At 40.0% G+C, this 23,983-nt stretch overlaps 1 long non-coding RNA gene across 1 annotated transcript in view; it reads left to right on the top strand.

Moving 5' to 3' along the window:
- Window positions 1-8,942: 8,942 nt before the first annotated feature.
- The window catches only part of LOC115942911 (uncharacterized), a 159,045-nt gene continuing 144,004 nt past the window's right edge, over window positions 8,943-23,983 (top strand). The window contains exon 1 of the long non-coding RNA XR_014140289.1: window positions 8,943-9,019. This is a non-coding gene — a long non-coding RNA (uncharacterized LOC115942911). The remainder of the gene's footprint in view (window positions 9,020-23,983) is intronic.

Genomic DNA, 23,983 nt, shown 5'->3' with positions numbered 1-23,983 from the left:
CTACTGAGAAATGACTAGAATGTTCTTTGCCTTTCCATAAAGGGAATCTTGTTAAGTGAATTGAATAACTCTTGGGGGTGTAATGAGACTTGGCAAATCAGTGCCCTTCTGGAGAACACAATCATGCCTTCCGGAGCTATACCACAGGCACTCAATTATTTAGAGGGATTCTCGGGCACCCAGCCCATCAACTCTTTAATAGCGCTTCAGGAGTCACGAGGGTTGCCTATCTGAGCTGCTGCAAAGGGGAATGTCCTACATCAGACTTTAAAATAGGTAACATGTAATGCCCTGAAATTTCTCCAATCATCCTCTGGTCTAGCTGATGCCTTAATTCTGTAGAAAACACATAGATAAGGAGATTCCACATACTTGTATGTGGAATTTGCAGTGCTTTCTATCATAGGAAATTTCTCTTCAGTTAAGTGGACTTCAGCGAAATGTATTTCTGTAGGACTGTATCTGCTGTACTAAAAAATAATGTATTATTAGAAATAGGATAGTACAGGAAAAATAATCATTATCATTTTATGTGTATACTGTTGGTGGCCCACAAAACCCTTGCATATAGGAGGTCACTTGATTCTTATCATTTTTGGAACTGTGCCAGGTGACTTGTCAAGACCACACAGCCAATAAATGTCAAACTGTGTCTTGAATCTAGAACTTTTTTTTTTTTTTTTAAGATTTTGTTTATTTTTTGACAGGGAGACAGCGAGAGAGGGAACACAAGCTGGGGGGGTGGGAAAGGGAGAAGCAGGCTTCCCGCAGAGCAGGGAGCCCGATGTGGGGCTCGATCCCAGGACCCTGGGATCATGACCTGAGCCAAAGGCAGACGTTTAAAGACTGAGCCACCCAGGTGCCCCGAATCTAGGACTTCTGACTTTTAAATTCACTATGCTTCATAAGACCCCATTCTACCCAAGCCATAGATGATGTCACCCATAGAATTATAAGTTAAGAAAAAATCCTAAATAATTGGATCTTCATTTATTTACTAAACAGTGTTTTTCAGCATACAGCATGTGCCAGTTTCAAATATCTCTCCTCCCCAGTTCCCTGCTCTCTACCTGCCAGCCCCATATACTCTGTTCATTTGGCCACACTTTTCAGTACTCCAATGGTCCTGAAACTTCATTGTACAGGAAAGAGCCTTGGAGTGCTTAATAAACTGCAGGTGTCTGGGACTTTATGCCCCAAGAGGCTGTGATCCAGGCAGTCCAATACTATATCCTGGGCAACCTGGTACTCAGCTCTGATCCCAGTAGGTAACATAGGTCTCTCCTCTATGTAGATTCCTAAGCCTACCATTTTAACATGACCACCATTCAACTCTCTATGCTCCTGACCTTCAACAACACAAACCTATAAACCTGGATCCTCCTCTTCCTCTTCTTTCTACCTCCCTTCCTCCTCCTCCTTCATCTCTATTCTAATATCCTAAAACAAAGCACCTCCGGAGAAAGATAAATCCAGACTCCACCTATTGCAAGCAAAACTCTGTCAGGTCAGTGTCCTAGCTTATTCATTATAGTGCATTTCTTATTGGCTTTAGAGCTCTTCCCCCAGGAGCTGAGCCTCTCTTCCCCTGGGCCTTCAGCTTCACCTTAGGGGAAGGATATTCTAGGGTTTGTTTTTAGGTTCTGTTGGAAGGTCCATAAAATATGCAACCTTTATTGGGCATTACACCCAACTCAGAGATGCAACCTTACTCTTGGACCAACCCAATTCTGGTTACCAAGTGTCCCGAACTAGAGATCTGCCACATATGAGAAAGTATAAGACTAATTTTTTCAAAGGGGCCAAAGTGTCCTTATAGTTTCCCTCCATGACTAGCCTTTAGTCATTCAGCTCAGATCACAGGTCCTTTATCTGTGTGTTCTGCCAGATAGTAGTTAAAAATGTTGAATGTGTATCTAATGAACTGAAATGACTGATGCTCCAACTGCAGGTTATGGTTCTTGTAATTGCCGATCTGTGGCTCATCACAGAAGGAGTAAGTCAACAGCTTCATCTTACTGGCTAGAGGGATTTAGAGTCCTATTACTATATAGCTGATCTTAGGATATCCCAACATGGGCTGTGAGCCTCTTCATGCCCACTGCATCACAGCCAAGCCCTAGACTGACACAGTGAATTGGTGATCTCACTAGATTTCTGCCTTTGTGTCCCTGCCAGGCACCCGCTGGGGCTATTTTGGACCTTACTAATGACACCTGATGATTAAGCTGTGAGGTGCTCTCCCTCTCTGACTTTGGCTCTAATCGTCAGACTGCAATCCTGTTTTCAAAATCCCCCTAACCAGATATGACTTCATAGACCAACCTGTAGCAGGCCAAAGATCTTCAACTTCCTCCTTTAGACACCCCTTACATTAGAGATTCTGGCAATTTTTATGGGGTCCTGCTTTAGACCCAGGTTAGCCTCCTTGAATGCTCCCCTACCCAGATTTCTCTTCTTTCCAAGTACCTAAAGTCCAAGAATCCTTCTCTAATTATACTGAATTTTGAGAGAAATCATCTTTCTCCTACATCACCAATAGATACCATCAAATTTTGACTAAAGAGAGGCATGTAACTCAAGTCTGATCTCTTCCCTCTAGCAATGGTGGGCTGAGGGTTTGGCTCAGCCTCATGTTCCTAGAGCTAGGATGGGAGTACATTTGGTTGGCTGATCATGGCTAAGAAATATGGAGCAAAGGGCCAGTTAATTTATAGCCCAAGTGTGTGGGTGAACTGAAAGGCAGGCTCAGTCTAAATCCTCTAGGGAGGAGGAATGAGTGAAATGCCAGAAAGGCATCTGAAGCTCACATTTGGCTAAAGCAAATTGAATTGCAACCTGAGGGTGAAAGGGTGGGTTTAGAAGAGTGAATTTTGAAGGCAGAGCAGAAAGTTCCAGGAAGCTACAAAACCTAGAGGGTGTCAGCCTTTTATGGACTGCTCAAGGCTGTGCCTATGATCTGGGAGGCAGAATTCAAGCACACTGACCAGCTGGAAGAATGCTGGATTGTTCTACTCTCAAAGAAACATCCAATCATTCTAGAGCTCTTGGTTACTTCCCCAAACTGACTTATTTCAGCTGAACAAACTTTACCACTGGCAAGGTACTTGAAAGAGCTCACTAAAGCAGCTCATGGAGTACTCTTGATTGAGTAAAGAAGTTTAACATTTGGTTAAGCTATAACTCTATAACCGTCCGGTACTTTGGTAGTGATATACTAGTAATTTTTAATGTAATGTTCTTGTGAACATGATAACTAGTTTTATTTTTCTCTTCATTTAAGTTGAATGCATTTAATACATTTGAGCAAATTTTTTTCTCTAAGAGTATTGACTCCCTGTCCTCTTGAAAAATATATCAATTCTTTGCTAGTTGTTAAAATGTAGGAGGCATTAATCTCAAGAGAGACCACGCATACAGTTCTCTCTTTCCCCTTATGCTTCTCCCAAGGGACTTCAACCTGAGGGGTTAGGAAGTAACTACTAGTCTGCATGGCTTAATTGTTCTTTGTGTTGACAGTGTCTACCTATCCTTTAGCAACGGTTTTCTTCACAGTTGTGTTACCCGTTCTAATTTTACTAGTTAAAATTAGCAGCTTTCTAGCCCAAATAGTCCTTTACTCTTTCCAAAGATCTTATATTATTGATCACTATAACCTCTTGGGGATATTTTTCTAATAGATGTACCTCATACCCCCAAAGTGAAACCCAAGGGAAAATCTGTCAACAAACGTTTACACTCATGTACTTCCTAGTCTCTTAATTACCCTAAGAAAAACATCAATGGCAAAAACAATAAAACAAAAACAGAGGGGGGATTAGGAGGTATAGATCCAGGACAATGAGTGTATTAGTTTCCTATTGCTGTTATCACAAAATACCACAAACGAAGTGGCTTAAAACAATACATTTATCTTGGAGTTCTGGAGGTGAGAAGTCTGAAATGGATCTTTTGGGCTAAAATCAAACATGACAACTGCATTTCTTCTGGACACTCTAGGGGAGAATCTGTTTCCTTGTCTTCTCTCCTTTCTCTTGTTTCCTTGTCTTCCAGTGGCCATCTACATGCCCTGATTTGGGCCCCTTCTTGTCTCTTCAAAGTACTTTTGACCAACTTGTGCTTCCATCTTCATATCTCCTCTCTGCTTTTGACCTTCTTGTCACCTCCTTATAAGGACTCTTATGATTACATTGAGCCTATCCAGTTATTCCAGGATAATCTCAAGAGCTCAGTATCCAGAATTAATTCACCCCTGCAAAGTGTTTTTTACCCATCAGGAAACGTATTAACAGGTTCCTGGGATTACAATGTGGACATCTTTGAAGGGGCTATTTTTCAGCCTACTAAAGTGAGATTTTCATTGTCAACAGTTTTTGATGACATAGTTGACTCCTCCAAGATTTACAGTCCTACTTTTCATTTGATTCCATTGAAGCCCAGAACACTTATAAATTGGGTCTGCCAAAAATCCCATCTGGACATTGATGGGGCTCAGTGTTCAATTTACAGTACACCACTCTTTTCCCATTATAACGCAACTCTTTCATATATCAGAGTCTTTGTGCAGGCAGGTTACCTTTGTGTAGAATGCCCTTCCTTCTTCCCAAACTGCTGGTAAATTTCTAAATGGTGTACAAGTTGCAATTTAAGAGTCTCTCATTTCTGCACCAATCTCCCCTCTTCTCCCCACAAAGACAGTTACACGGTTCTCAGAGCTCTTTGGCAAACCTCCTCCAACAGAAGACTTAGATGTGAAAACATGATCATGGTTCTACCTGACTCTCTGTACTCAACTAAAGCAGGATTCATTATAATGTCCCCTTTAATGTGTAAAACTCCTCTCCATTATAAAGTAAACTGCACAAAAATTATTTTTTTCACTACCCATTATATTTCAGTTTCAGATAATTTTCCATTCATTTTGTTCTATACTGGATTTTACTAAAATGTATTTTGTAAATTAAAAGCAATAAATATATTTTTCAAAAGTCCTATTCAAACTGAGTTAGCATCTAATGTTCCAATTCTTTTCCCAAAGTGTATCACATAAGACTTTAATGATATTAAATATAATGTATGTGTAACATTGAAATTTGAGAGGACTTAGTATTATTACACTGTGTAGACCCAACAATAATAAATCCTATTGTAGACCAAATACTTTCACTCTACAGTCTGTAACTTTAAGGAAAAACCTGAGGAACTTGAGATGCAGATGATCTCAGATATGTGCAAATCGTGGAGGATGAACAGTCAGCCTTTCAAATTCTCTGATGTTCTTTTCCAAAAGGATCAATGAGAAACATGAGTCCGATGAACCTAAATGGGGCCTAAGGCCCTATCCCACTTGCGTACCATCTATGAGCTTCTCCTACCCTTTCTATCACTTTTCCCCTCAGTCCTGGATGGTGGTGAGATCAATGATGTAAAGCTCAGAGCTATGGTGAGAAAATCTCTTCTACACAAACTCTATATAAAAATCTGGAAAATTAAGAATCCGATAACTTATGTTTGTGCCATGTCAAAATGACCCTTATCAACATGGGGACAGCATGCCAGTCTTCAAAAGAACCATGTATCCCTTCTCATTTTCTTTCCTTGAGCCCACATTTGCCACAGTGCAAGGTACACAGGAAGTACACAACATATATTGCATGGATTCATAAATATCATGCTTGCGTTGTTGCAAATTATTTGGCATTACTGGGCTATAAGAGACACAAGATAGTAGGACGAGTAGGTTCTGTGGCAAGACACGAGCCTGAAGATATATAGCTTAATCAGTGTGCAAGATTCCTTAGATTCCATATTTCAGGATTTGGTGCTTTATACTGAAAGTAATTAAAAGCCAGAAGGGATTTGTAAGCAAGGAATCATAGCAAGGCAGTTAATAAATTGGAGGGGGGGAAAGAATGGCCATAAACATGCATTTCAGAAACCACTGCAATCACCCCCCCAAAACAGCAAACATGTAATATCTAAATTTAGATTTTTAGAATATGTGCCATAACAAAGAATTACTGATATTCTTTGTAATACTATGTCCTTAGCTGCATTTCACTGAAATAGATCAATCATTAGGTGCTAGAGGTGGGGGGGGGGCAGGCTAATTAACCCATTATCTAATTATTCTATAGCATCTTCTCCCTGCACAGAACCTGGTTAATGTGAATAATCAGTAGGTTTGAATCTATGTAAAAGCAGAAAGAGCAGGAAAAAATGTGTTTGTGTATGTTTGTGTATGTCTGGGTCAGAAAGATCTACCTGAGGCAGAAGGAGGAAATAGTACTAAGGGTCAATGTTAAATTCATACTCCCATTTTAATGGTGACTGATGATTCTTAACACAACTATGTGTAAGTATAGTATAAACACAATCTGATTTTAACTGATTTTTACAGAGAAATTTTTCCCTAGTAGCTTTACATCTGAGAAGACTTTATTCTTCAAAGTCAGTGTTTGATCCACTAGGGATAATAAATTAACTTCTCTTTATATTAAAATCTATGGGGCCTGTTACATACAAATGCTATTTCTTACCTATTAGTATGAAGCAGGTAAGCCATTGTCGTACGCATCAGCTAACACGAATTGAGTGGGCACACAGATCTGAATATTATAATTAATAATCGCAGGAAAGAAAGAAGAACTTAGCTAAGTCTTTGAATATCTGGCGGAGGGTGGGATCATATAGAGGTGCTCTGGTCCAAGAAAAATATTGATTCATTTAAGCCTGTCCTCACACCTAGTAAGAGCACAGGGCTACCTCTCAGATGTGCAGATTCAGCACATCAAAGTCTGATCAGGAAGCTGTGTCAACAGCTAATCCTGCTCACTTACTGCTTGTGGTTCAATCATGGATCTCATTATTCCAAAGAACAACCAGACTCCTGTTGTATCATCGACAATTATTTTGCTTTTAAAAATATATCCATGCCTACGCCGGAGATGCAATAATAAAGAATCTGACATAAGCCAAATCTTCCCCCTGCTGGGAGATAATGTCTGTCTGTAGTCAGAAGCAAGACTGGAGGAAGGTAAAGCCCATGCATATGCAGTGCCCAAGTGTCCTTTATAAAGGACATCCCAGGGCACCTGGGTGGCTCAGATGGTTAAGCGTCTGCCTTCGGCTCAGGTCATGATCCCGGGGTCCTGGGATCAAGTCCCGCATAGGGCTCCCTGCTCCTTAGGAGCCTGCTTCTCCCTCTGCTTCTCTCTCTCTCTCTCTCTCTCTGTCTCTGTCTCTCATGGATAAATAAATAAAATCTAAAAATAAATAAATAAATAAATAAAAAATAAAGGACATCCCACTAGGAGCACAGATCGCCTTAGTCTAAAAAGGGAAATAAATGAATAAGCTGTTTTTAATAATGGTCGTTCTCGTGCTCAGCTGAAGGATGAGAATGGGACATACATCTTTGCAGTTTTATATATTTCATTTTCTGTCTAGTCCTGGTCATTGACGTTAGAATGCAACACAATCCAGTCTGCTGGAAAATACGGAGCATGATCTGCCTCTTTCTCTACTTAGGATTTGCCATTGAGACTTCCTCTTTTCTTACTGTTACCCAAATTGCCCAATCGGGAGCAAAAACACCTGCTATCAGTGTGGGTTTCCCCAGCTGGATGCAACTGGATCTCTTGGAGGAAGACCATTAGAATCTCATGAAAATCGTGTAGAGTTTTTGAGGGTCAAATGATCAAGGTGTGACAGGATTTAATGAAATTAAATCTACGTGTTGGCCGAAATTGCTTAATATTGTACATGGCATTAGATGAACAGAAAGCTTTGATTTAAAAAAAAAAAAAAAAAATTCCAAGATCAAGTCTTGCCCAGCAGTTCCTCCCGTTCGTCTACAATTTCCTGCTTGTATGGCCTCCTATGACCACCAATGCATTTACTTCACCATCATGTGACAACTGGTGGTAGTCTAAAATTTTAACCGATTCCATTAATCTTGATGGCTACTGTTTGATGTAAAGACTGAAAAAGGAACGCACCAGTCTCAGAGACCCCTGATCACCCACAACACAAAGATGGTATGAGTTCAGTTGCAATAGCAGCAAAAATATTTAGTGGAGAAATGTGACCTGCCTTTCAAGGAGCACGTGCCAAGAGGAGGGGAGGTCCCTGGAGCAAACCAAGATCTCTCTCTTCAAAGAAGTTCATGTTCTCACCATTAACTGAGAAAGAGTTCACAGAGAAAAAGAAGGCGGGGAAGACATCTACTTTGAGATATTTCACTTTCTTTCCTGTCCCTAAGGAGACTTCAAGTAATTGACAACTTCCAGATTTTTGTTTTCCTGAAAAATGGGGATCATTTTGTGTGATTCTAAGTTCTGTAAAGGGGCTTCTTCAAGCAGGATCAGCCCTGAGTTGGGTTTCTGATACAGGTCAAAAAGCCGTGGCTTTTCTAGGAGGTGGTAAAGCAATTATTTTATTACATTCACCTAGGAGTTTAGAGCACAGTGGGAACACTTTGTACTTCTGCCCGCTTGGAGTTTAAAGGGCACCAGAGTTATAATCAGGGTGAGGAGACCGTCGGAAACTATCGCTGCTCTGAAGACAAGGAAGCATCTGAGAACCCGCATCGTCACTCACCTGTATCAGGTTATAGCTCAAGCAGAATAAGATGAAGCACCAGATTCCCTGGACTAATAATGAAAAAGAGCTAGCTTGCTTCTGTGCCCAGTCATGCCTGACCTGTGTACAAAGAAAAGAATTAGCATCCCTATTAGTCTTTCTCCAATTTCCAGAAAGAGGGAAAACCTCTTGCAATAGACATATGAAGGTTTCAGTCATGTTAGGAATCATGATGAAAATTATCCTATTGATATGTTCTAAGAATCGTGGGCACTAGGTAGACACATCTCCTTTCAGTGCTTTTTTTTTTTTTTGGTTTGTTTTTCTGTTTAATTTTTCTTATCCCTTCATGTGGTTATCTTTTTATGTTTCCAGTTGTTCTCTCAAAGCATAGAGCAGCAAAAGTGACAAGATTAAAGAACAAGAAAGCAGAAAGGTAAGTCTGTTTTTCATCTATGTCCCTATTGAAATACCACAGTACTTCCTGTAACAAGTTGAACGAGCTAGTTTGTGTCCACAGGATTTCTAGTGCTTCAGGTTAGAAACACTAAATCATAAAGTAATTTCCTTTCAATAATGATATACAAGAAGGAGCTTTGTAATGAAGGAAGACAGCAGGAGGTGAATCTTTTGTCCATCCCAGGTGGCTAACATGACAAAACTTTTGCCCGATTTCAGAGAAGGGAGATGATGCCATCCTTGTTAGAGATTTTAAATGACACTCTAGATTTAAGTCTTCAAAACTAATGGACAAGCTGCTTATTACTTAGAAGGCAAACTATAAAAGAGAAAGCAAATAAGTATAGAGATTTTTGTTTGGTTAATCATCTATAGGGAATCACCAATGCAATTGAAGAGTGAACATTTTTTTAAAAAATATTATCTTTTTAATAAAAATAAATAAATAAATAAATGACTTGTTTCTAAAAAAAAAAATATTATCTTTTTAAACAAGTTAATCAAATTCAATATACCACTCTGTAAAATCAGGACACAGGGTAGATGAAGAAATGCCACTTCTGAGTAAGAGAAGTTGGCTAAGAAATATCATTTTGCTGAAATTTGGGCATGCTCCCGGCTTATTTGAAAACACTCAAGTCCACTTGAAAATGTTCTATCCCAAAGCATTCTATACCCATGGACGCCACCGTCACAAGGATTATATTCTCTATAAAATGCTAACGTTCACAAGCATACCGTGAGACTACAAATCTGGGATCGGCAAACCACGGTGCATGGGCCAAGTCTGGCCTGCCACCTGTTACTGCAAATAAAATTTTGTTGGAAAAAAGCTCCAGTCATTTGTCTAGATGTTCTCTGGAGCTGCTTTCACACGACAATGGCAGAGATGAGTCGTTATCGCTGAGAATATGCACAGCCTAAAATATTCATAATCAAGCACTTTACGCAGGGTGGGCAAACTTCTGTAGAATGCTTGACATTGTAGCACACTGTTTACTATTCCTCTTTTCCCTGGGCAGGGAGGATGGCAGAGAAACACTCATCTCTGCGTGTGGACACATGAGGCAGACAGATGCATTGATTAGTGCCTGCCATTTAGACATGAGTTGGCATCACAGATAATCCATTGTCACAGATTTTATTTCTTCCTGCAGTCCATATTTCACCTATTCATGCTGTTGCACAAAGGGAGTTCACAATTTCACATAATTACTTGCCTAGAGAGTAAGCAACCCTCTTTTAGATGAATGACTTGATTTGCACGTTTATCCTGAGCTGGGATCATGGTGTATTTATGCCTGCAGTACGTTGTTGTGTGTCATGAACAAGCAGAGCATCTTGGGAGACTTTAGATCATAGCAAATAATGTAACTGTAGTCCAAAACAGACCGGATTCCTAAAGTCGAGACCTCCATCTACTGTTCTTCAGACACAGCATGGCACTCAAGGCCAGCAAAATTAGGTAATTGTTCATTCTGCCTTAAACTTTTATTTTTTTTCTTGTATTTCTTTTATTATTTTTATTTTTCTTTAAGCTCTATGCCCAGTGTGGGGCTGGAACTCACGACCCCAACATCTACCCAGGAGGGCTTCACTCTCTCCACTATTTTATCATGGTGAATATTATTGAAACTGCCGAGCCTTATTATATATTTTATAATTATAATTTTATAATTAAACAGTTACTGATTCCACCTGGCTCTGCTGCAAGCCTGAGAATGGCTGTTTAAATAAGAGTGTGAAGCTGTCATTCAAACTAAATCCACAGTAAACACAGAGGGAGAGGAGAGGTGTTTTGGGGTGTGAGTAGTGATGGATCACTCAGCAATAGTTGAGTTTGTTTTGTTTTTAATGAGCATGAAAGTGTTTGTAAGTGATTATCTCATGTAGACTTCACCTTAACTCTGTGAGGGAAGATGAGGGCAAAGATCAGCATCGCTGGTGTCTGTTCATGGACTCACTTAACTCAGCAACACTTCAGGGTGAAATTGTAAAGAATCCAAATACTAGGGGGGAAAATTCACAACTCAGAATCTAAGAGATTATGTTCAGTCTGCAGAATGACATGGTTAAATGATCACCTAAAATCCTATAGCTAGGAATCGGCTCAGCCGAGATTAGAACCCAGGCAATACGACGTGGGAGCATACGCAGCTAATGTCTACACTGACTCAAAATAACACACATATACAGAGCAACTACTGGTTATTCACATACAAACCCCGTTTATTAGTTTCTGCTCTTTCCAGGCATGACAGGGAGGGCACTGAAGACAGATCAGTGAGCAAGGCATTAACCACACATTTATTTATTTAGTTATTCTAACCTACCACAACTCTGATGGTTCTTGGAAGAAAAACGAACAGGGTGCTATCAAACACGTAGCAGGAAGTCCTGACATACGTCAGAGGAAGTAAATTTTCAGGTACGCCTGCGAGGATGACTAGGAGTTTTGAGGAAGGTTGAGAGGAGGAAGATGCGTGGATACAGAAAGAACATTCCAGGCACAGGGGGCAGGAAGTGTGAACACTCGAGACATAAATAATCATGGCGAACGCTCACCCATTCTCCTTGAATTCAAACTCTACCCAACAGTGACTCCCCAGTTCTTGACATACATTCTTCCTCTGGCCACTTTATTTCCTTCTGTCTCTTCCTCCTTCATTTGCCCCTTCCCCCACAGGTTCCTTTTCCTCTGCTCCTTTCTTAATGTTGTTGATCCTCAGGGCTCTGTCCTTGGACTGATTTGTTCCTGGCTTTTAATTCTTTGATTGTATCATCTACTCCATGGATTTAATTATTATCTAAATAGAAGAACCAATTCTTCCTATCTAACTCCTATTTTTCTGAGAGCCAATCCTGTGTCTTTGGCTGACTACAAGTGGATGGTTCTCCTTCCAGGTGTTACAGGTAGCTTAACCACACCTCGCTCCCAGACAAATCCTTATTATTCCCCTCCAAAACTGTTCTTGTTCACTGTTGGGTATAAACTGACTTCACCAGAAACACAAGCACAATTCTTTGCAAATCCTTTTCTTTTAACAGGTTTTATTATCCCCCACCACCAATGGAGTTCTGTTAATTCTGCTTTCCAAGCTTCTCTCAAATGTGACCCTTTCTTTCTACCCCCGTTGTCATTCCCATGTGGTACTTCCCCTGTGACAGCTATGTAACCTACCCGCATCACCCTTTGCCAGTCATCCTCCCTGCAGTCAGAACAATCTACCAAGAATGCAAATCTGAGTGTCATTCCATATTTACATTTCCATTGCCCTTAGGCTAAGATGGGGAGCACGGTCTACATTCCGATTCCCACCTTTCACGACTTTAGTCCTATTTCTTGTCCTGCCTACATTCCATATAGTCTAATCACTTACCAGACTGTGCTCTTGACTGTCTCCTACCCATTTTCCATGTTCTGGATTTGACCTCAGAACATCTTCTGTTACCCTCTAGTGGGCTGGATTATTCTATTACGGTCCCAGAGCTTTGTTAATTCCAACCCAACGTTGCATTCCTCACACTTAATAATACAGGACACATACCCCTCTAGCTTATCACTACAACTACATCATCTAGCATGGTGCCTGGCATATAGTAACCATGTTAACAATACTTGTTGATTGACATGGATGAATTCTATAACCTCGAGAGTCCTATAATTGTAATATCAGAAAAATATGAGATTTTGGATGACCAGCTTGAACCTTGGGTTTGTCACTTCTTTTCTGTATTGGTTGTGACAAGTTACTTCTCTGAACCTCAAATTTAATCTGTGAAATAAGTTATAATGTCCAACTCCTAAGGTTGTTATAAAAATCAAAAAGGGCTGTGAACGATGGGGCACATCGAAGTGGTTAACAAATGGGAGCTTTAGCTGATTAATTTAGTGTCTTAGGAAGTAGAACTTAACATCAAATGCCTAGGAGTTTGGAGAGCACTGGTGTGATCTGGCATGGCATACTCCTTTCCTAGCTACTTAATTTCTTGAACTCTTAATTTTGAATTTGATTTTCTGTAATAGCCTATCCAACCTTCCAAGGAGAATCCAGTCACAAGGAGTCACATTAGATACCACAGATGATTCTTACATAGAACTTACTTCACAAGTAGAAGTCCCTTTTCCTGGGGGTGGGAAGGAGGGAGTCCCTTTTCCTGGTTAGTCACAATCTTAGTTTTCGGTAGCTGCTATAACAGATTGCCATAAACTTGATGGTTTAAAGCAAATCAAACTTGATATGTTATAGTTCTGGCGATCAGAAGTCTTGATATCAGTCTTACTGGGCAAAAATCCTGCATCAAGCAGCACTGAGTTCCTTCTGGAGGCCGTAGGGGAGAACTATTTCTTTACCTTTTCCAGTTTCTAAGGTGTTCCCATTCCTTGGCTCACAGTCTCACCTTCAGATTTCAGAGTCCATAATGGCCAATTAAGGCTTTCTCCTACTATATCCTTCTGACATTGACTCTTCTTCCTTCTTTTACATTTAAGGATCTTGTGATTCCATTAGGCTCATCTGAATGATCCATGATAATGCCCCTCTCTTATATTCATTTAATTAGGAAAATTAATTCCGTCTACAACTTAAATTCTCCTTGGCCATGCATGGAAACATAGTAACAGGTGCCAGGGGTTAGGATGTGGATATCTTTGGGAGGACATGAAGAGTTTTGTAAGTCCAGTTAATGCTCCCAAATGTACTATGAGATACTATTAATCCATTTTATGGATAAGGAAATGGAAATTTTGCAAGACTTGCTTTCTCACCAGTCACATCTGGCCATTGGCAGAACAGGGTTCTGAGCCTCTTTCTACCACCTGCCCCATTGAGTTCTGTGTTCTTGCATGAGGTCCTGAAAGTTCTCATGCAGGACCCTGTTTCTCTCCTCTCCCTAACAGGCTCCAGCTTCAGAGGTTTGTTCAGTTCAAACTGTGAGATGAATATATCTGTGTAGACACTCATCAGGTCACCTGAGATACATTTTACTCTCTTCTGCAGCAGCAGCACTGGGGAAACTAAATAAGCTAGCTCCCACTTTAAATAAGAAACAGGAGCATCCCTTGTACAGAAACCCAAAGAACCAAATCCATAACTTGTGAAAAGAGAAGTAGTTTTAAAGCTTGTAAATGGACTTGTTTTGGATACACATACAGCTACCCTGAAAAGACCCCTATTTCATTTCTTTCTTTTTTTTTTTTTTAAGATTTTTTATTTGACACAGAGAGGGGGAGAGAGAGACAGAGAGAGAGACAGAAAGCAAGCACAAGCAGGGGGAGCGGCAGGCAGGGGAGAAGCAGGCTCCCCGCTGAGCAAGGAGCCCAATGTGGGGCTCGATCCCAGAACCCTGGGATCATGACCTGAGCCGAAAGCAGCCACTTAACCGACTGAGCCACCCAGGCGCCCCCATTTCTTTCTTAATGTCAGCAGGATATTGGAAGATTTCTTCTATAGGAGTGAAATTACTCCTCTCCCATATAGTGAATTCTGTGGTAAATGTCATTGGTATGTATTTCAATGTGGTTGACTCATTTATGGAGGTGTTGAAACCCTGCATTTCATGAATCAGATGTTACTGTGTTAATATCTATGGCAATAAAATTCTAGGTCTGGAAATTTAAAAACCCAGGAATAAGATCTAAATCAGTTTTTACTGAGTGACATCTTACAAGCAATCCAAATTCTGTTTAATAACCCCCTGCATGTTTTTATGGGTAAAGTAATGCTAAGTTCTAATCTCACACCTACAAGGTAATTCCACAAATGAAACCAAGTTTGCAAAGTTCAGAGGTAAGCAGGCAGAATTAAAACTTCCCTTCTCCCACCCAATTCATTACGATTTCTGTTCTAATTCCTTTATCAAATGCTTCCTTTCCCATGGTGCAGATATGATGCTAAAAGCTTTGAAGATAAACTTTGTTTTAGTCCATATTTCCTGTTACCCTGGAGGTTTGGGGGCTGTAGTAAGGTAAAGGGAAGAAAGGGAGTCAGCTCACAATTATTCTAACGGACATAAAGACAGGTTTAATCTTGGCTCCAATCAAGTTAACCCAGTGGAATGATATTAAAATACTTTTTTCCCCCATTTCTTTCTTAGGAAAAAAGAAAGAAAGAATGTCTCCTTGCACTGGAAAATATACAAGTCCTCTTGGGATAACAAACATAATTCATTCTCACTCAGGCAACCGGTGAGATCACTTCCCGGTTGCTGAGCTTATAGGTTATTGAAACCACTGGGGTTTTGTTAAAAATAGCCATCTAATAAATCTGCCCCTTCTTTTAACTAGGATAATGGTGTTAACTTTCTTATGGGTTATTTCCTTCCTTTGAGGGCAACTTTTTAAAAAATCCCCAATAATGCATATGTCATGTAGACTTGAGAGAAATTGAAATACCCTGCTGTATTGATTTCTGTGGATTGGCAAGTGAAGGTGTTAAGTAATTTAAGTGTATTGACGGGGGCTATGTCAAGACCATGCACTCTTTCCTTTGAGTAGGTTTAAAATTTTCTAAAATGCTGGACCATCCTCAGCGAAACTGATCCCTTTAAAACCTACCAGGGGTAGGAAAGAGAAAAAGCCACCTTCCCATAAATTTTCAGGCCAAATGTAGGGGTTGCCCTCATTGTACACTTTAGGGATCTTCTAAAAATTTTGTTAAAACAAAAGTAAATTCAGATGTCCTATAAGAGCATCAGGGTGGGCGCTTTCTTATTTAAAGGAGACAGGTGGTAAAAGTGAAAGTTGATTTCTTAGGCAAAAATCACTGGATTCCCTCTTTGTAAATAAGTGTGGCAGCTAGAGCATAATCATAAGGCACTGGGCCAGAAGTCATGGTTCCTGGATCCGGCTCCTGGGAATGCCTCTCCCACATTAGGGACTTGAGTAATGGTTAACCCTCCTGACCTTTAGGTTTATTCATCTGTAAAAAGTGAATAATAGTACCAACCTCAGTCTTTGAGTGACTTAAGTCAATGCATTCATTTAATGTGAATTGAACAAACAATAAAACAGTAGTAGTAGAGGGGCGTCTGGGTGGCTCAGTCGTTAAGCGTCTGCCTTCGGCTCAGGTCACGATCCCAGGGTCCTGGGATCGAGCCCCGCATCGGGCTCCCTGCTCCGCAGGAAGCCTGCTTCTCCTCCCATTCCCCCTGCTTGTGTTCCCTCTTTCGCTGTCTCTCTCTCTGTCAAATAAATAAATAAAATCTTTAAAAAAAAAAAAACAGTAGTAGTAGAAACTAAGCTTCATGGAATTCATTCTGTGCACAGGGCACATTCATGGCCTAGAATGAGCACGAACGTGCCTAGATAGTGATCTTCTCTGGCCCCATGGAATGACCAGACAACTTGCCTTTGGCCTTAAGCAACAGCATCTTTTCCATCATGTGTTTGGTATAAATAAATATCTATTTGTATACCATGTATGGATCAGCATCATTTATATACCAATCCCATTCTCCATGTTCCAAAGGACAGAAAAGACTGAGAAGCATAACTGATACATATAATATCAATAAAGTTTATTACAATGCATTTTAGAGCTCAGGAGGTGGAAACATAATGAATTTAACTAAATTGGCTGAATTCACACAAGCAAGTAAGGGGCAAAATTGCCATTTGACTCTATGTTTATGTGATTGTGATGGTTAATTTTCAGTGTCCACCTGATTGGACTAAGGGATGCCCAGATAGCTGATGAACGTTATTTCTGGGTGTCTAAGAGTGTTTTCAGAAGAGAACAGCAATTCAATCAGTAGACTGGGTAAAGATCTGCCCTCACCAATGTGGGTGAGCATCATCCAATTCACTGAGGGCCCGAAAAGAACAGAAGGGTAAAGGAAGGATAGATTCTTACTTTCTCTTCTTGAGCTGGGATGTTCCTCTTCTCCTGGCCTCCTACATTGAAGTTTCTGATTCTCAGGCCTTTGGACTCCAGAGCTTACACCAGCGGCCCTTCAGATCTCAGACTAGGAGTTATATCACTGGCTTCCTTGGTTCTTAGGCCCTCATATTAGGACTGAATTACACGACTGGCTTTCCTGGCTTTCCAGCAGATGGTCGGACTTCTTGGCCTCATAACCATGTGAGCCACTTCCTGTAAAAAAAATCTGTGTGTATCTTATTGGGTCTGTTTCTCTGAAGAACCCTAACACATCAATGAAGGCTATGCTCTTATTTATCAAACTCTACTGCAATTGTCATTAGTAATGTTTAGTAATAATTAATCATAACTCCAATTCACTGTTGATTCACAAACTGGCCATGTACACAGAGGGCAGGGAGAGACTGAAGAAAGAAGCCACCACTCCACATGGGGAGGTAGCAGGTTTAAGAAGCAAGGGCACTTGTCTCGGGTGGCCGCAAGACAAGCAGACCTCGGCACCCACCCACCAAGTCTTAAAATCTTATATAGAAAGCTTAACTGGCTGCAGTCATGTTGAGACCATCTGGACAGGATACAACACTTTATTCTCAGGACTGTTCTTGGAACAGCTCCCACTGTGGAATCGGTAGGTAGAGCATAAATCCTAAGGACAGGGGAGGGGATAAGGGGTGGCCGATTACCCAGGTCCAGCTTCTGGGTCAACCAGCAGTCACGTCCTCTCAGTGACCTCCTCCAACGTTCACCCCTTTTTAAGGAACATGATAGTATTTCACTTTCTTGCCTTCTTGAGGTTAGGTGTGGCCAGTGATGTGCATTGGCCAATTAAATATAAGTGACATGATTCAGTCCTTGGTAGAGGTTTCAAGAGCCTCCTTTCTCACTGTGACAGTGACTATGGAAGCCCAATCAAGGCGATGACTCTGCCAACCCAAGTGTCACTAGGACGGACCATAGTGAGGAAAGCCATCTTATGGAGTACATGTCATGTGAGCTAGAAATACACTTTGGTTTTGTTAATACACAAAGATTTGAAGGTTTACAACCACAGCATAACAGGTCTCTCTTGACACAATGAGGCTGCTGCTAAATATGTAGTAAACTGTTGATGGTGTGCTGGGATATTGCCTCTTGGAGGATGGAAGAGGCCATCATTTGTAATGTTGGGTGAATTTTGTAGTGTGAATACTCCCACTATGGCTGATTTTAAGCTACTTACATGAGAACACTGAATGTAGACTTGAAGCCAAATGGACAAAGAAAGATGAACAGAGAGGATGGAAAGGAAAAATAAGGTAAAAACAGAGAAGGGGGCAAAGCATAAGAGACTCTTAATGATAGGTAACAAACTGAGGGTTGCCAGAGGGGAAGTGGGTAGGGGGAGATGGGGTAGATGGGTGGTGGGCATTAAGGAGGGCACTTGTAATGAGCACTGGGTATTAATATGCAAGTGATGAATCACTAAATTCTACCCCTGAAACTAATACTACACTATATGTTAACTAACTAGAATTTAAATAAAATCTTGAAAGAAAAAACAGAAAGAAACCAAATGGACAAAATTAGCTCTGGCAAGCCAGTAGGCCAGCTCTACTATACCACTTTCTCAGGGTATTTGGTAGCAGATGTGACTCCATATTTCTTCGAGTTTGCAGCCCAGGGAAGCAACATTGAATGGGATAATAAGGGAAGATGTATATGTATTCCATTTTATCAAGAATACAGTGACCGAAGTAAGGATCTTTTCTTAAGTACAAATCTTAATCTGAAATCCACCAAGAGGAAGGTGGTAGGATGTTGCCACATGGCTTCCAACAGCTACATGACTGTTGGAGTCTATTCAATTGTAAGCCATAAGATTCACTTTTTGAAAGAAGCATCAATCCTAAATTTAGATGGTTCCATCAGAAATATACAGTACAATGATGTATACCGGAACATTTACATATGTTTTCATGACACCAAATTCTCTTTTGGATCAATCCAACTTCCTTTTGACAGTCTCTCCCAAATGATAAATTTTTAAAAATTTTATTTATTTATTTAAGAGAGACACAGATAGAGTGAGAGAGAGAGAGAGAGAGCACAAGCAGGGTGAGGGGCAGAGGGAAAAGCAGACTCCCACTGAGCAGGGAGCCCGATGTGGGACTCGATCCCAGAACCCCGGGATCATGACCTGAGCCAAAGGCAGATGCCCAACTGACTGAGCCACCCAGGGCCCCCCAAATGATAAAATTTTGAAATAGTTTTAGCATAGATGGAGAATATTATAAGTAAACACTTGAAGATACATAATTACTATATGCATAGTCCTCTGTGGCAAAGACTGGTAGGTGTTTATCCTATTCTATTTTTCTGGACACACTAGACTACATTTTCCAACCTCTCTTGTGGTAGCTTTGAGACTAGGGAAGAAGGGTTGTGTATCATGTCTAGATCTGGCCATACATGACTTTCCTTGCTATATTTGCCAGTTGGTTGGCTGATGACAGGGGACCAATAAAGGACTTCAAATAGGCCCTAGAAGGTAGTGGTACCACTAGAGGAGAAAAGCCAGAATTCTTAGGTCATTGGTGTAAGCCAGCTGCTAAATGCTGACTGGACTTTCCATTGAGTTATTCTGTGTTGTAGCAGCTAATGTTAACTACTCTGATTGATATCGCTTCTTATCTGGGAATCTATTATATTTGTGTGGCACTAAAAGCATATTATTTTGGATTTTTATATGCATGAAGAATTTGGAGCATCAACCATTTCAATGAAACAATCCGATAAGCCAAAACACAATTTAGATTATCAAAGCAGAAACAGAGGGAACCCAGAAAGTATATGACCTGGCTTTATCCCGAGAATTACAGATTACTGAAGATAGAAATGAATAATTGTTTTGTGCATCTTCCAAGTAGAGGAGTTGAAGTATTTCCTCCCTCTTCATTCTTAACTTCGAAAAGATAGCCATGGAGCTTCGTAACAGGAAGTTATTTTTAGGAAATAGTTCTTTTAACAATGATGAGGTGAACACTATGGCCTATTGTTGAAACTAGCAAATTTTGTTTAGATCCAAATGCTCCAATTCTGGGTATATTAACTCCTCAACAGCCTCCTCCTGTTTATTTATTTGCCTGCTTATGTGAAAAAATGTTTTAGCAAATGTTTGCTAAAATTCTGTGATAAAAAGGACTTTTTGAATCAAATAAGTAATTAGTAGTCTTTGGTAGGCAGTGTTGTACCACCCAGATGGCTCCTGTAGGAAGGACCTGCTGAAAATAACACGATCGGCAAAGGCCCATTAGCTTCTTCAGTGGCAGAGAGCTGCCCTGCCCAAGGTCAGGCAATGCCTGAATGTTACTCACCCAATGACCATCACTGCTTGGATGACCAGTGATCCTCACTCCTGAGCTCCTGGTGAGGCTTTATCTTATTAACATCCCAGCTGATTTCTCCCTCTGCCCAGTCTTGCCTCCTGCCCCTTCATTTCGAAGGGGTTGGTCCCAAATAAACATCATTCACCCTAAACTCTATCTCAGCATCTTCTTCTAGAGAACCCAACTTGTGACACCACTGAAGGGCTAGCCAACTGATCAGAATGCACATATTTAAAGTGCAAATTTAAAGAGAACTTGCTCGGTGAGAGGACACACAGATGAGTCTTCTGCTAATGTTTGCTCTGGAATACAGACTAGAGATTCTTAATGTTACTTCAAAGTTTCTGACTGCTTTTTCTTTTACATTTGCACTTCACAGATCAAGGTATTGCAATGTATTTTTTAAAAACAGATCTAGCAAAGGACACTTTTTTCTTCCTGCTTTCCAATGGAGGAAAGGAAATTAATTCGTTGATTAATTTCATATAGCCCATGGCTGTCAAATACAGATATACCATTTATTGCTGTATCGTCTCATTTTCTTTATACAAAAAAAACAAACACAAACACACACTAACCCTTGGGCCCATAGATGTTGATGAGAATCATTTTTACTTAGATTTGTCCTTTAGTTTCATACTCCCACTCCATATAATGACTGTATATAAAAATATTAGACAAAAGTAATGTCTTTCAGTATCTCTTTACCACGACTGTAAACATCCATCTAAATAATCTTTTTTTTTTTAAAGATTTTATTTATTAGAGAGCATGCCCGCGCTCTTATGCATGGCGGGAGGGCAGAGGGAGAAGCAGACTCCCCACCGAGCAGGGAGACTGATGCGGGGCTTTATCCCAGGACCCTGAGATCATGACCTGAGCTGAAGGCAGACACTTAATGACTGAGCCACCCAGGCGACCCCCCCCATCCATATAATCTTATATGATGGTTCCTCTTGGAATTATAGCCACTGAAGCCTGGTGTGATTGTTTATTAAAATAATAAATCCAGTTTATCACAGTTTCTATTATATATTTCTGAAGATTATAGCTGGGGCCATTCTAATATAGAGCTGAGAATTATAACTATGTTATCAGATCGCATACACTATGAAACCTCTCCTTTGTGAAAATATCTCTGATTTGTCTGCCCTAGAGGCTGGCACTTACCCCAAATGACCTAGTTCTTCAGATTATAAATAGTATTTTATGTATATTATGTTTAGTTATTATGTATATTGTTTAGTGTATATCATGGTCGCTTGCTATTATAAATTATCTCAATATGTCCCCAAAACAAACTTACAAAAAGGGCATTTTTTTTTTCATGGTCATCCCATTTCACTGATGAGGAAACTGAGGCCCAGAGAGATTTCCCCAGTAATGTGTCCAAAGGCAACATTAGTACAGATAAAACCAGGATTCATACCCAAGCAGTCTCTTATTCACCAAATTTTACAGCTTATATTTAGGTACTGGTTTCCAGGAGGCCTCCAGTAAAGAGTAAATACCAGTCAAAAAGACAACTCTCAAAATTAGTAGTTATACTGAAATGCTTGTTATTTATTTATAGGCCTAAGAAATTGATACACCAGTTAGAATGGATCCTGTCAGCTTCTTTTAGCATTGCTTTGGGAGACTGGGTCATAGTAAAATAGTATATAATTGGGAGGAGTGAAGAGGAGAGAGGGATGGATCTTGAATAGGAATTGCTGTTTTGAAAGGGCAGTTTGGATGGGGAGCCACACTAGTGGGTTCCTTGGAACCAGGGGACAGAAGCATAAAGACAGCGGGCATCTTGTGACATGGTTGGTGGAATCTGGTGCATAGAAAGAGAAAGTAATAAGGTGCCAAGGAATGATCTTCCCTTTGGCCGGTCCTTTCCAACGCTGTTTTAATTTCTCTCCATAACACAGTAACAGTGTGCTAATCCACTTTGAATTTTCAAATGGATTCAAATATGTTTGAAAGTCTAAAACCACAGAAAAAATGTTTATCTACAAAATTAAATGTAAAAAAAAACCAATTTACTTGGCTTACAGGATGGTAGAAACTTGGGCATGCCATGGTTAATATTGAGGTAACTAGAGGTGATTTAAAGGGATTTAGTTTCTAATCAAAATTCAAAATACAAGTTCTATGGATTTGTGTGTGTATTCTCTTATTCAGTATATATTCTTTTTTGAGCCATTTCTGTAATTCTTTTTGAGTCTCAGCAGTAGATGAGTCACACATTTTACTAAGTGTTTTAATTTTTCAACACACTGAATCCCTGATAAAAATTGAAAGTATGATTTTTTCCCTTCTGTAATCAAAGAAAACCAAATTCAAAGGCTCTTCTAGAATGGGTTTTCATATCTCAGATCATCCCTTATCTACCCTTCTCAGTTCCAGTTCTGTTTTCCTCAAAACATTATGATTGGGCAAGTCCTCTAATAACTAGCTTTGTGAAGGGCGGAACTTTTTGCATGGGCCGATTACAATGTTTATGTAAATTACTTCGAAGTTTGGCAGAACCCTTTCTAGAGACAGGGACTCTTCCTGTTATTATTTCACCCAAATCTGCTCAACTCTCTGATCTTTGTATTACAAAAACAAAATGCCTTTACTGAATCCTGACATGTCATGAGCTTGACAGTGCTAAATCGCTTCTCAAAAGCAGCAAACGTTTCAGCCTGTCTTCTTTAAAAACAAAAAACAAAAAACAAAAAACAAATACCTGTTCTAATTTCTTAACCGCTGAAAAAGAGCAGAGCTCACATCAAGTGTGACTCATGATAACAAATCTGACAATTTTCTCTCTCCTCCCCTTGTCCCTTTAAAAATTGATCATGTATTCAGTTGCCTTCTGACTCGTTCAAAGTATCCTAAAATTCTTGAGCAAGAGAGGAAGGAATGTTTCACTCAATTCTTGATGATGATTCAGTCAACCACTCCAAGAATGGGGGCAGAGTGGCCAGAATTGTAAAGTACGATGGTATTGCAATGTATATACTGGTCATCTCCCACCATTTATTTCTTGTTGTTGTTGTTGTCTTATTTTTTAATTTAATTTTATTTTATTATGTTATGTTAGTCACCATACATTACATCATTAGTTTTTGATGTAGTGTTCCATGATTCATTGTTTTCATATAACACCCAGTGCTCCAAGCAGTATGTGCCCTCCTTAATTCCCACCATTTATTTCTATATTACCAGTTAGCTCTAAACTTAGCAACTGTTAGGGGGAAAAAAAAAAAAAAAGAGAGCCCCTCATTAGATTTAGACAACCAGATACTGTTCTAAGCTTGGGTCTCTAGAAATGCAAATTTCTGTGGCAAATAGTTAAACCACCTTCCCTCCCTCCCCTTCTTCAGCCCTTCTGTCCAGAAGTCCTGACAGCTGTTCAAATGGAAAGCTGCTTTTCTACTCCCAATCATGGAAATGGTATGACTGTTTCAGAATAAAATTACGGGTATGCCTCCCACAATTCTGGGATGGGTGCATGGTAATCCTGATAGGTAACCAAAGCTATTGAAAAGGTCTGTCTTCTACTGCAAACAGGAATTAGTGTTGTATCTGGCCTTTGATCAGAAAGCTGGGTATAATACATGAATATGCTCTTTCCGTTTTAACATCAGATCGGCCACCCTTTTATTTTGATGTATAATTAACACAATTCCAATGTTTAAGATTCAACCAGTGCTTACTAAG

Source organism: Leptonychotes weddellii, chromosome 15 (assembly GCF_054177405.1).
Source record: "Leptonychotes weddellii isolate Sample4059 chromosome 15, ASM5417740v2, whole genome shotgun sequence".
NCBI lineage: Eukaryota > Metazoa > Chordata > Mammalia > Carnivora > Phocidae > Leptonychotes > Leptonychotes weddellii.
This window is presented reverse-complemented; position numbering and strand designations above follow the sequence as displayed.